Genomic DNA, 12973 nt, shown 5'->3' on the forward strand with positions numbered 1-12973 from the left:
GTTTCCTGGAGTGGTATGCCTCAGAGCAGCACAACAGCTGAAATAGGCATGGGCAAACTGAAATACTTTTGTTTCGCTGTTCTCTTACATTCAGATCAAAACTTTACCTTGCAGCCTCTGATTTTAATTATATTTAAATAACTTTAGATAAAACACTGTCTTTTTAAACGTTGAAATCATATGCCTCCTAGAAATGCTTTAAATGTGAATTCGACATACCTTATGAAGGAAAGAAGCTTACTTTGTGCATGCCCTACTACTGCAATTGAGGACTCAAAGAATTGTAGGTAGGACTAACTTCCAGCAGGTAGAACTGACTTTATTTCACCACACAGATTCTCAAGGGAGAGGACTTGTGTAGCAACTACCCCCAGTTTTTATTGTATTAGGTAGCACACCTTAGTACTGACAATCCAATAACAAGTATCTAGACACTTTTAAGACAGCACTGAAAACATCAAAATGAGGCAGGCCAAGTGTATCTTTTCTTTGATCTTAACTCTCTCTCTTTAGTTGGAAACTAAACTACACAACTTTAATAAAACAGTATTGATAAATAGCAAAAATTACTAAATATATACAAATATACAGGAAAACTGGTACCACGTTCCTCCCTCTTTTTCCCCCAGTAACTCTCATGTCACCACTGAGGCTGCAGGGCAGCCCTGGGAAAGTCCAGGCTGGACTCCTGGAGTTGGCAGTTGTCCAATTGTCTTCCCACCAAAACCACAGCTTTATCAAACTGTTTCTACTAGTCCCTCCACCATTTAACATAACTACACTTCATATAGTTGATAAAGCTTGATTTCATACAAATAATTTCCAATATCAACTGCAAACCCCTGCACAGAAAGTGTCATGAAATATCTGAAGCACCTTTTAAAATCATGATTTTTGCTTTTTAGAGGCTTGTTACTGCACAAAATATTGTGGAATAGCTTACGGCACTGCAGGACAACTTTAACTCTGTGGTAATAGTATTTAAAAGTGACTTTAGCTTACTTTAAGCAGCCAGATTATCACCAAAGCATTTATTTCAGTAAAGAACTTGTTTCTCAATATTTGTCAGGAAACATAATCATAACCAATTAAAATTTACATCAGAATGAAAAGTGAAGAATAAGACACAGCATAATCCACAGCAAATACACATCTTTAATTAATGCATGTTAGGCACTACTGCCCAAATTAATTGCAGCCGAGAGAGTACGTCTCAAGAAGTAAAGGAATATTGTATGTGACAAGCAATTTGTGCAATTAATTCTAAATAATCCCACTTTGTAACAAGACAGTTTGCAAGTTATTGAAAACAAGTTGAGTAAATGTCAGAACATAGCTATGTCATTCTGCAAAATTTGGAAGTGTATGCTCTAGTTCTTGCAGCCACAGACATGCAGGGTTTTGCTACTGATTTACTGCAATAGTATGACACTTTCTGCAATTACCATAGCCATTCTATGCTGTCCTTTGTTTGTACCGCAAAATGGAACCACTTATCTTTGAATCCTCTGAATTATATTTGCCTGCAGGCTAGGTTGTTTCATGTACTGCACACAGAGGTAAAAAAGAAATATGTGCTTTGTGATTGCAACAATAGGATTAGGAGGCGTAGTCTTTCCCAAAGAAAAAAAGCAAAAATTACCCACCAGGGTTTAGGTTGGCAAAAGAATAAGCTTTCACTTCTATGCATGTAAACAGTAGATAAATTTATGCAATGGAAGAGCAACTTTACCTTTTTCGTTAGGTTCTTTGATGGTCTTGGTTTGTATGCCTAAGACGCATTTTCAAAGCCTGAGTGAGATGTTCAAGGATAAATATTTTTCCCCAGATCTACAATGGGCAGCAACTTTCAAGACTCCTTCTCTAAAGCACCCAGAGAACTTTTCAAGTTGTTTGCAACACCTTGAGAAGTCAGACCAAGAATCACATTTTCTATGTAATATTTTCAGACAGTTGTTTTGTGGAGTAATTTTTCTTCTGAAGAAACCTGTATCACGAAACCTACTATTTCCTGGTTTAATATTAAGATCTTCACATGATCCCGTATTTCTATTTTATAGTTCCTTCAGCCTGAAGGAAGTCTCACCATTTTTTTTTCTCCCTAGCCTAAGAAGCAAAAAGAACACGTGGCCCTGCTCACTTCCTTGAAAGCTGCATTATGGATTTTCTCCTAGCCTGAGATTCCATTTACCAGACACAGCCTGTAGACAGCTCAGGCCATCTGGCTGAATCACAGGACCTTTTCACTCCCTGCCCACATGCCAGAATTCATTAGACAGATGGATAGGGAAAGTGAAACAGCAGCCAACTTTTAAAATCTCACATGAAGCACCGGAGACAATGGCTGCCCACAGCTGTATCTGTGAAGTTCCTCCACACTTGTTGCGCTTTTGTTGCTGGACCCTCACTTACTCTTCTAGTGTACCAGAATTGTTGCAGTACATAATTCAGGAGCTGACCTTACTACCTTAAGTAAGCCCCACACAGCTATGCTGGACACTACACATTGATATAAGCTGGAGAGGCAGGTCCATGTACAGTAATGCATATAGCAACTGGGAAACTTTCATGCTAAAGTATAATACTAATGGCTTGAATCAATTTCTATGGTTTGTTTGGTTTTTTTGTTTTGTTTTGTTCCCTACCATCCCATTGGACAGCATAAGACTCTGAACAGACTTGTGCACCCAGATATGTGTTTCTTTTTCCGGCTAGGCTAAGTGATCTCATAATACATATCACACTCATTTCCCCCCCATGGTGACAAATAGAAGATGTATGCAATTCATTCAGTATAGGTCATTCCTTTAGGAATATGTACTATCTTACTAAAATGTGCAAAATACAGAACTATGAGCTGTCCTAACAGCAGCATTCATATAACCTATCAATGTTATGTCTTTGCTAGACTTTTTTATTTGCCTGTTACTTCTTTATTTTCAGTGATACGCATTTTGCAAGAGTACTAATGTTTAACACAGCTGCCCTCATGGACGCAAGAAGATTAAGTTTTTAGAGGTTACTGAAAGATGCAGTTTTTCTGAAATGCTGTGCTGCAGCTGCTGCTTTGAGATAAAAGGCCAGTTTCCTTCTCCTTTTTTTTGCAGCAGTAGTTAAAACAAAATCTGGAGAAGCCACTATTTCTTCTAAAAGAAAGGCCTACAGGGAGCTGGCACTGCCTAAACCTGTGGCTACAAAACCAAAGACCTTTCTAAAAAATCTTCCAGCCATGCTTGATTGTAATATATATATATATATATATACACCTCAATCAAGGTTTAATGTTTATACTGTCAGCCTAATAGGCAGATACTAACAAGGCAGAATAATATATCAGTGGGAGTTGTCTCTTTTCAGCCATTCTGTTGTCTGGCTTCTTGAAAAAGAAAGGTTTGTGGGCAGGACAGAAGGATGAAGAAGAGTCCAAATACCAAATAGGTAAGGAAGAAAACATGACATGAATGATATTATTAATTTATAAAATTATCACAAAAATTTCCTGCAAATTTTGCTTGAAAGTAATTCTTCAAACATCTCTCTTAATGGAAAGTTATAATGGGCTACCTCAAAGGACTTTATCAAGACAAAAACCTCTTTAAATTTCCCCACGTATTTCTGTTGGAATAAATCAGAGAACTATGTCTTGGCAGTTGTTCTCAGAAGGCATTAGCATCTACTGCTATACTCAAACATCCTTTATCTAGATATTGCATTCTATTTCTGTGAGTGCCACCAATCTGATTTTCCCGCTATGCTTTCTTAGAGGTATATGAGAGAATGGGAAGTAGCATGAGTAGCATGTGCTTGGTTTGTTTTTGTTTCTTTGTGCTTGAAGGCAGAAGTATGAATTCTGTTTGGAAGCCATTTCCCAAAATATATCCTTTTTTTTAAGATGGTCTTCTACCTCTTGTAGTACTTTTAATTACTGTGATTATTTTAATTATAAATCCTTTCCAAGACTGCTCTCCAACACAGATTAAATGAAGTGAAATCTGCTGACAAATCTTGATTAAAAATAATGACCCCGGTTAAAATCAAGACCTTAAATCAAGACATAACCAAGAATTAAAGTATCATGTACATTAAGGAACTTTCCATACATCTTCTACTTTCTCCTTCTTTATGTCACTAAAATTGTGGCCCTGCTAGGCAATAAATAAATAAATAAATAAATAAACTCAGAAAACAAAAAGAAAACAAAACACGCAGCACAAAATGCTGTTTCTGGAATACTGCGTAGCAGTTCTCATGTCTTGCCAAATATGCAGGTGCAAGATTCAAGGATTGGTCTGTACTTGCCAAAGGCTTCCTCTGCTCCAGTTGTAAATGCACAGCAGTCACTTGGACTGGTCAAAAGCTGCAGCAGGCATGCTGTTTTCTGCTTCACTCCCTTGCATGGCACTGCTTACTGGAACTCCCAGCTTTATTATTAGTTGTAGCGGCAGGTGAAGTCTCTGAGCTTTGGAAAATAATTAGCGAGGTAAATGGTATGTCTGCATGTTTGACTTAGAGTATTGCTCTGACCACCCTGGCATATGCAGGAGAAACCCAAGGGGCACAGGTATAGTCCTGCAGCAAGCAGACCTTTGACAGCAGGTAGGATGGACATGCAGCTCTCCACTGTTACCTGCTACATCTCAGCTGCTGGCTGTAAATGCTTGTAAACCTGTTTCAAGGTGAATTCTTCTCATGTGACCTAACCTGATACTGATTTGGTTGCATTTCATCCTCACTGTCAGATGCAAGAGTCCTCAAAAGTTATTGCCCCATTCCTGACACAAGTATTTGAGTTGTAGCAGTGGGGACATGTTCAGGGGACACCAGTATCTCACATGGATGCTAACAGTCTGTGATCTTAAAAGTACAGCAAGCAAGCCCAGCGTGGAAAGCAAACTTTGTACATAGATAGTAAGTGAGAAGCAGAAGACATCACAATTTTTAGAGGAAGTAAAAGGTCACGTGCTTAGCCCTTCCCCATCTAAGGGGTTAGAAATACATCTGTCAGTGCCAAAATCTGCCATAAAACATGCACAACTAATCACATGATCCAGATAAACTGCATTTATGAGCACAAGGGTTTGTATCTGGTTATGATGAGGAAAGGATTTATTGATCCAGTATTGGTTGGATACCCCAATTCTAATTTTCTTCTGATCTTGCAAACCTTATAACCCAGTAAGGGAATCACAACTCCACTTAGGAAGCAATTAACAAAAATAATAAAAGGTCAGCTCTGCAGCCAGCCAGGCACATCATAGCTATGCTGTCCAGTGAAGAACTGTACTGAACCTCAAGGGTATTGTGGAGTCTGTAATCAAAACAACAAATAATATCTTCATGCACACATATAGCTGAGTGAAATAAGTTATTTGTGATAGTGAAAAAACCATTTATGTATTTATGCATAGTACAGACAGGACAAGTTGAAAATAAAAAACAGTCCTGGTTTAAGATAGCTTTAATTATATTTGGGCTGGTTTGTTTGGTTATTTACACAAGATTTTTATGCAATACTCTTATATAAAAAAATTGCTACAAGGCAATAATAATGATTCTGTGAATTACTGAAAGAAATCCAGTGTTAATACTTAGTGAATTATCAACTATACTTTCTCCCAAGGCAGTAGCCCCTTCAAAGTTGCATATAATTCTAACTTTAACGTGGTACTACATAGTAAATCTTGAAATATCTGGATACAAAATTATTTTTACTAATTATGAAATTAATGTATACCCAAACATTTAAAAATTGTGAAATAGAAGCAATACAGAGCCGAAATTCTTAGCATCATCACTTTGTTATAGGACAAATCTTAATAAGTAAATTATTAAAAACAAAACACTCTGAAATTAAGAATTTGCTAAGAAAAGGTCAATGGAGAATGGAATGTAGTTGTCATAATGCCTGTAAATAGATTATTACTACACGTCATTGAGAAATCTTCATGCTGAGAGAGAAGCAAAACTTATGACAGGTCAGAAGACAGTAAAACATGTTCTGTCCTTTCTCTTACCCTCTCTTTAATTATTAACAGCCTGTCACTTAGGTGCTGTGTTACGACGAATAATAAAACAGGATGCAAGCCGCAGTTCTCTCCAGGATTTATTCTTTCAAATCAAATGCCACCATCTTCAGGCATATCATGTCTCATGTTAAGATGTTTTTTTAATTGCTGAGTAAATCATATTCTCAAACAAACACCTGGTTACATCTATGCTTTGACAGATAAGATTTGATTCCTTGCATAAGATGGAGGGAGCTCTTGAGATGTTTCCTTCTACCTTATCACTGGCTAAACACACCTATCTGTGTTTACACATTCATTCACACAAATGAAAACATTGAACTATTTCCCCTATGTAATGAGAGTTAAATGGTTAAGATTATAGCAATACCTGAGATCTGCTAAACGCTTCTAAGTATCCTCATTGTATGTTGCCAAACACCCAAGAAGGTCATTGTAGCAGAGTGAAAATTATTACAATTAAGTAGGTGGAAACTATGTGTCATACTTAAAATATTTTTTTCTGCTCTTCCAACACAAGTACAACTTTAAGCTTTCATTTGAACATCAGATGACTATATCTGTAGAATGAATTAGAGAAGGCAATTTACCTCAGCAAACAGGTAAATTGTACATTATAGACCACCCAAATATTCAGCAGAACAGTAACATCTTTTATGTTCCTTTTACAATTCCATAAAATTGAGGTGACCTACTGTGCTCGGCTGTAGGGACCACATAATGAATTGGACAGTACAATAGCTGAAACAAAGACTAGGTTTGTAAAAGTACAGGTAAGTGGGCAAGTCTTTCATTTAAACAATGAGATACATATTTTAAAAATTCATTCCTGGAGTGCAAAATCAGATACTTATTTTTTTTCCCAAAGTATTTTTTTCATAATGTGAAGTACTGCTATCTTACTCGTAGGATATTATATGATAACTGTATGCAATACAAATACATCAGAATTCCAGCCAACAAAATACAAGTCAAATGAAGCCAGATCTTGATTGCAGTTTTTAAACAAGCTTACAAGTCAATTAAAATTAGGTATAAAATTTTTAGTATTCCTTAATATTCTATAAGGAAAAGTCGAATTCTAGATGATGTCTGTGCAGATTTTATGATGTTTCACTTATTTTTTGTGTTGTTTCTCAAATGGAAATCCATTTCTAGATGCGAGCTCTCTGATCACAGAAGGAGTGTTTTGTTTTCTCTATGCTGAAATAGTCTTTAACACTTTCTTATGCAGCCTCTGTGTTAGGGAACTAATCCTTTAAGATAATTTCTTCCAAAGAAGAAATAATTCCTTCTTGGAATAATTCCTCTAAAGAATATTTTTTTGCAGAAAAACAGTGTCTTTTGAAATGTCATGACATACTTAATCAATCACATAATGCCTTCAAAAATCTTCTCTCAGACTTTTTCTATCTTTTGTGTCTGAAAAAGATCTATGACTTCTTTTAGTCTCTCCCACACTCCTTTTAAAAATTCCTTATATTACAGACAAACATATAAAGCACATAGATCTCTCAGGTATTCCATAGCTGTTCTAAGTAGCCCTTTTAGGTACCTCCTTGCATTATTGCAAGTTATGTAACATGGAACATAAATGTTGTTATCTTCTCAGCTGGACTTTCCTCATCCTGGGATAATTACCCATGACATTTGTGGAATTTTTGTCTTCCACAGAAAGGAAGAACATACTTCTTCTGATCCTTATTAAATTATATTTTGCTAATTTAAACACAAACATTCTACATTGTAAACGGTTGTGAAGCAAAGCCAAGAAATTTCATGCAAATCTGTAATATTACAAAATATCAGACAGTGATAGAGTTTGGTGAAGGAGATGGAGAAATAAAGTTTTTCTGTGCTTGATAAACAAAGGTCTCAGGAATAAATTGTGGATTTACAGGTATAACTTCTTACATAAAGACACTTGCCTTCCCTCATGTTTTCTGTGATGAAGTGTGTAAATTATCTAAGTGTGATAAGCTGTGGTTACTAGCCATAGTATATCCAATATAATCACCACAGGAGTAAATAATCTTTATTAATAACCAATGTTTCAGTGTTAGAAAAATAACACAGAACAAAGGAAAATTTGCTACTGTCAAAATAATGCTTCTGAAACATTGAACTCTAATGGTTGCTCTAATGGTTGTAGAAATCAAAATGCAGACGAAGAATAATAGCTGAGACCCCTTTTACTTTCCTTCAGCTGCAGTATTGGGTAAAGAACTGAACATAATCAACCTGCTCTTAAGGAGTTGCTCAAGTACCAAAGGCACAAAAAAGTCTAAAACTTGGGGACAATAAGGGTAATTGATGGTGTTCAGGTATCATGAGAATTAACAACAACAATACTCAGTGCTGGTGAACAAATAACATGTAGTGTCATCCAGTAGTCCAAACCACATCTGCAGCTACACTTCACAGGCAATTTGTCGGTACTTTATGTCTCTCTGTTAGATAGAGTTTTATATCCTCTGTTTGATGATAGAAAATCTATCTGATTAAAATGCTCTTCATATGTGAAGCAGGCACTCAGACTTTAGTCCTTAGCACTTCCATGTGATCAACTCATGCTGTCTATCTTAAATTGTTTTTCATAGCTTGTCTGCATATCACCATTGTATTGGTATGTGTAGCTTGTACATTGTATTAATCTGTTGAATGTAAACAACTTGCTTGTTTAGTATGTTACTCAACTGCTATTAGGGCATACCTGCAAGCACTCCAATATATCAACCAAGTAGCCACAATAATTAGACTTCCTGGTTTACAGTTTTTTCCAGTGGTGCTTCAGTTTGCACTGAGATAAAAGCAGTGGTAAAGCATTTGACACACTAGAAGCAAATGAAAAAGGCTGTAGTGATTTCAGAACTTTGCAAACTAACTTGCTGCTCTAGTATAAACTAACTATAACAGGATGACATTGGGAACTTAACTGATCGTTAAGAAATTCAATCTGAAAACAATAATAAGTGATATCCAAGCATGAAACCTGTGAGACTGTAGTATAGCTTTGCCATGGGTGTGGGCAGACTAAGATAAAAATCAAGCCTGATAAATGTTGTTAACAGGACTGTGTCATGTAATTTCACATGATGGCAGAAGATTAATTGATTACGGTGGTGTCTCTCAGCTTTATACTTTTATATAGATTCTGAAAAGAAGGGATTTGGTTAAATACATACATTGATCAAAAAACAGGACATAGTGTTCTATTTGTCATGTTAACAGTGGAAGTCTGAGAACACAGATACTAAGTTAGAATGCCTTTAACACAGAGATCACCTGTTAATCAGGCAGTACATCTATTCTCAGAAGTGCAAATGTTCACTTGTAGGATGTTACTGTTTTCACATTACAAACTTCCCATTGTATCATAGCACAGGTTTAAAACTCTTCAGAGCTTTAAGAGTGCATAATGTACCTGGGAAAATGAGGCTTATGCCTCTCAGCATACTTCCAAGCAGATACCATAACTTACTGCATTGATTCAAATATAGCAAGTTACCCACTGTATGACACACACACATATTTATTTTGATGAGAAAGATATCTAATTGTTGTAATAATATTAAAAAAACCCAAAAAACCCAACCCCCCCCCCCAAAAAAAAAAACCAACCTGAAGTTTCAGTCTCTAGGTTTCTAAACCCAAGGTAAAAATTCAGCTACTTCCTTCCATGTACTTCTTAACAGCATTCCTAACACACAATTCAAGCCTTCCTTTAAGAACCTGTTCTCCTGAACTGGTAATTTTATAAATCATTTGTGTGGTCAAGAACCAAGCTATAGCCATATGGCCAAAAATTTTATGTAGACCCAGCTTCACAAAGGTCAGTCCTGAAATTCAAATTAACATTATTCTTATGGGTATGAGAACAAGATAGTCTATAAAGTAGATTTTAAATATTATTCCTTGTGTTCTTTCGTAACTCAAAAATTAAATACCGTCCTAGTCTTCGGGCATCAGCCTGTGTGGTCTATTAAAATATGCAGAAAGAACATAGAAAAATGTTACAGTCCATTGCTATATATGTAATAGGCATTTAACACCATGAATTGAGGGGATTTTACTGCTTAGTTCCTACATCGTGTAAGCTGTGGTAGTTTTCAGGCTTCTGGCATTACTGGGTTCATAAAATATAAGCAGTGATACTGAAAAAATTCACTGTTAGTTGTGTCTGCCTTCTGACGCTAAAGCGGTGAAGATTTCACACTTGATACTCACCTGGGGTATTTAATCCTGCTTCTTCAGCAGGTTGGTGACCGTGCTTCCCTTTGAAGGAAGCAATAGTGACACCCAGTGTTAATGTCCTTTCATTGACAAGAAGCACGTTGCACTTCCCTGTATTTCTCACTTGCCATTCAAAGCTGACTGAATGACTGACACCCTTTTGAGCATCAGCATTTTCTTCACAGAACACCTCTGTTTTTACACTTGTCATTATCTTGTCCACGAGTACAGGCATAATTCCTGTTACTTTATAATTGGTTATTATGAGCTTATCATGCATCCTTGTTGCAAGCTGATAGACTACCCCTATTTTGTCTACTCGAAGCAGAGCCTCCTCTGATTAGTTAATGAAATCTTCCTAAAAAGCAAAATATGTGCTACTCTGTTCTTTTGCCAAGGTCTTGTTATGTCTGTTACCTACATTCTTCTTACTCAGGGTCACCAACTGCTTTGCCTCAAGGATAAAGTACCAGTACATCTAGGCCAAAGTCTCCAAATCTTAAAACTATCTGCTACATTTGACACTCAAACTTTGCTAAGTTTTTGCAGGCTACCAGAAGAAAAAAATCACATGAGACTCCAGAAATATTATAATTTCTGACATGCATTATGATTGCTAACTATTTTGTGACAACGGCCTGGCTGTCCAAGATATTGCAAAATATAACTGTGGCATAAGACCAATGAGAGGAACAATCTGCTTGGAGGGCAAACACTCATCAAGGATAAAACCACTGCCCAAGAGCTCACAGACCATACAAGGAGTGATGAGCACACAGCGCTGGAGAAGAACTGCCAGGACTCACATCCCTTCATGGAGATGTCTCCATCAAGCCAATGGGTGTCCCTTTTGACTCCCTATTCACTCACACACATGCACACTCTCGGGTGCCTCCTCCTCCTTCAGGCTTATTCCTAGGTTTCCCATAGCAGAGGTCTCAGGCATCGAATCTTACACTTAATAATATGTTCACAGGAGACAGCTGGGAAAACATCACAATAGCTCAAGCTGGTGACTGTGGAGGGGGATGCTCAACAAAGAAATGCCATGGCAATGACATAGTAAACTGCAGAGCTGCTCACTCATTTTGCTCCCCTCTCCTCCAAGAACTGGAGGGTGAAAGTGAGAAAAACTCATGGGTTGAGACAACAATTCAGTAACTGAAAAGAAATAATAATAATAATAGAGAGAAAATATACAACAAAAAATAAGCAAAAACAAAGAGAGAGGAAAATGAAACTCAAGATCAACAAGTGATGTAAGTGAAAACATATGTTTACCACCAAATGACTGATGCCTGTCCAGTCTCTGAGCAGCGAGGTTCCTGTTGACCTCTTCCCTAACCTTAGTGCTGAGCATGCTATCATACGGTTGTGGCAGATAAGAGTGGAAGGTCTAAAGGTCACTTAAAGAATCACTAATAAAGATATCAGGAAAAGGGGATTTTTAATACAGATTTATGAAAAAAAAAGTGATTTAAAAGTAATTAACTCTATTACTTACTATAAGGAAGGGACACCTAGGTGTTGGGAATAAATGGGAGTGATTTATACGGTGATCAAGAGGGGAAGTGATTATAATAGAGTACCACCACAATGTTAAGCAGCACCATGTTGGCCAGTTGTCCCCTTTGTGTCCTCCCACAACTTCTTGTGCATCTTGAGCTTGCTCACTAGTGGGGTGGTGTGGGAAGCAGAGGTGGTCTTGAGTTTCTCCCAGCACTGCCCAGCAGTAACAGAAATATCCCTATTTCAAAGCAAATCCAAAACACAGCCCTATGCTGACTACCACTATTTAACTCTATCCGAGCCAAAACCTGTACAACAGTGCAGCAGAATTTTGCAAAAGGAAACGCACAGCTACATAAGGGAATACTGATAGGTAAAAAAATTCTCTGCTGACATTCCCATTGCAAGGTGTCATTCAGCTCTCTGAACATGGGACACCACAGAGCAGCTGATGCTCTCACAGGCAGAGAGCTATGCCCTCTAACACATACCTCAGTGCTTTATGGACAGCTCAGTAACCTGCCACATTTGTGTCACAGATATTTGCAGGCAGCTGAATACCAGCTTTTGAGACTGCACCCAAAATCAAAGTGATTGTCAGATGACCCAAACCAATGACTCTACATATTAATGACAGAATGGGCTAAAACCTTATCATGACAGGGGTGAGATGGATTTGGTAAATTGAAATATCAATCTAACAGATGAGCAGAGGAAAAACAAAAACCACCAGCAGCAAGTAGAAATTACAAGCTATTTATTACTTTAAAAATTTGTTAAGAGAGGTTGAAATCATTAGGACAAATCCCTCATTTGCATGGTTTAAGAAAGTGAGATTATAATAGTGTGTCAATAAACAAAAGCCATTATACATTTGTATTGCAGCTGCTTTGCCATCTGAAATCTTTTAGTGAAAAAAAAATTACTAGCATATACAATTTATAAGAGTAAAAATTCCAAAGGGATTTCTCTAAAGAATTCTGAGGTATCCAGAAAATTGAAAGATGTTTAAAAAAAGAATTGACCTTTTCACAGTTAAAGGCAATATTTTTTTTTTAAATACAAGGATTTCTTTAATTCTGTATTGGGAAAAAAAGGTAATTCATCATTCTTAGGATTTTTTTGGTGACTGTTCTGCTATTGTTTGTCACAATCACAGAATCACAGAATAATACGGGTTGAAAGAAACCTCTGTAAACAATATA

The sequence above is a fragment of the Calypte anna genome, chromosome Z (genome assembly GCF_003957555.1).
Source record: "Calypte anna isolate BGI_N300 chromosome Z, bCalAnn1_v1.p, whole genome shotgun sequence".
Taxonomy (NCBI): Eukaryota; Metazoa; Chordata; class Aves; order Apodiformes; family Trochilidae; genus Calypte; species Calypte anna.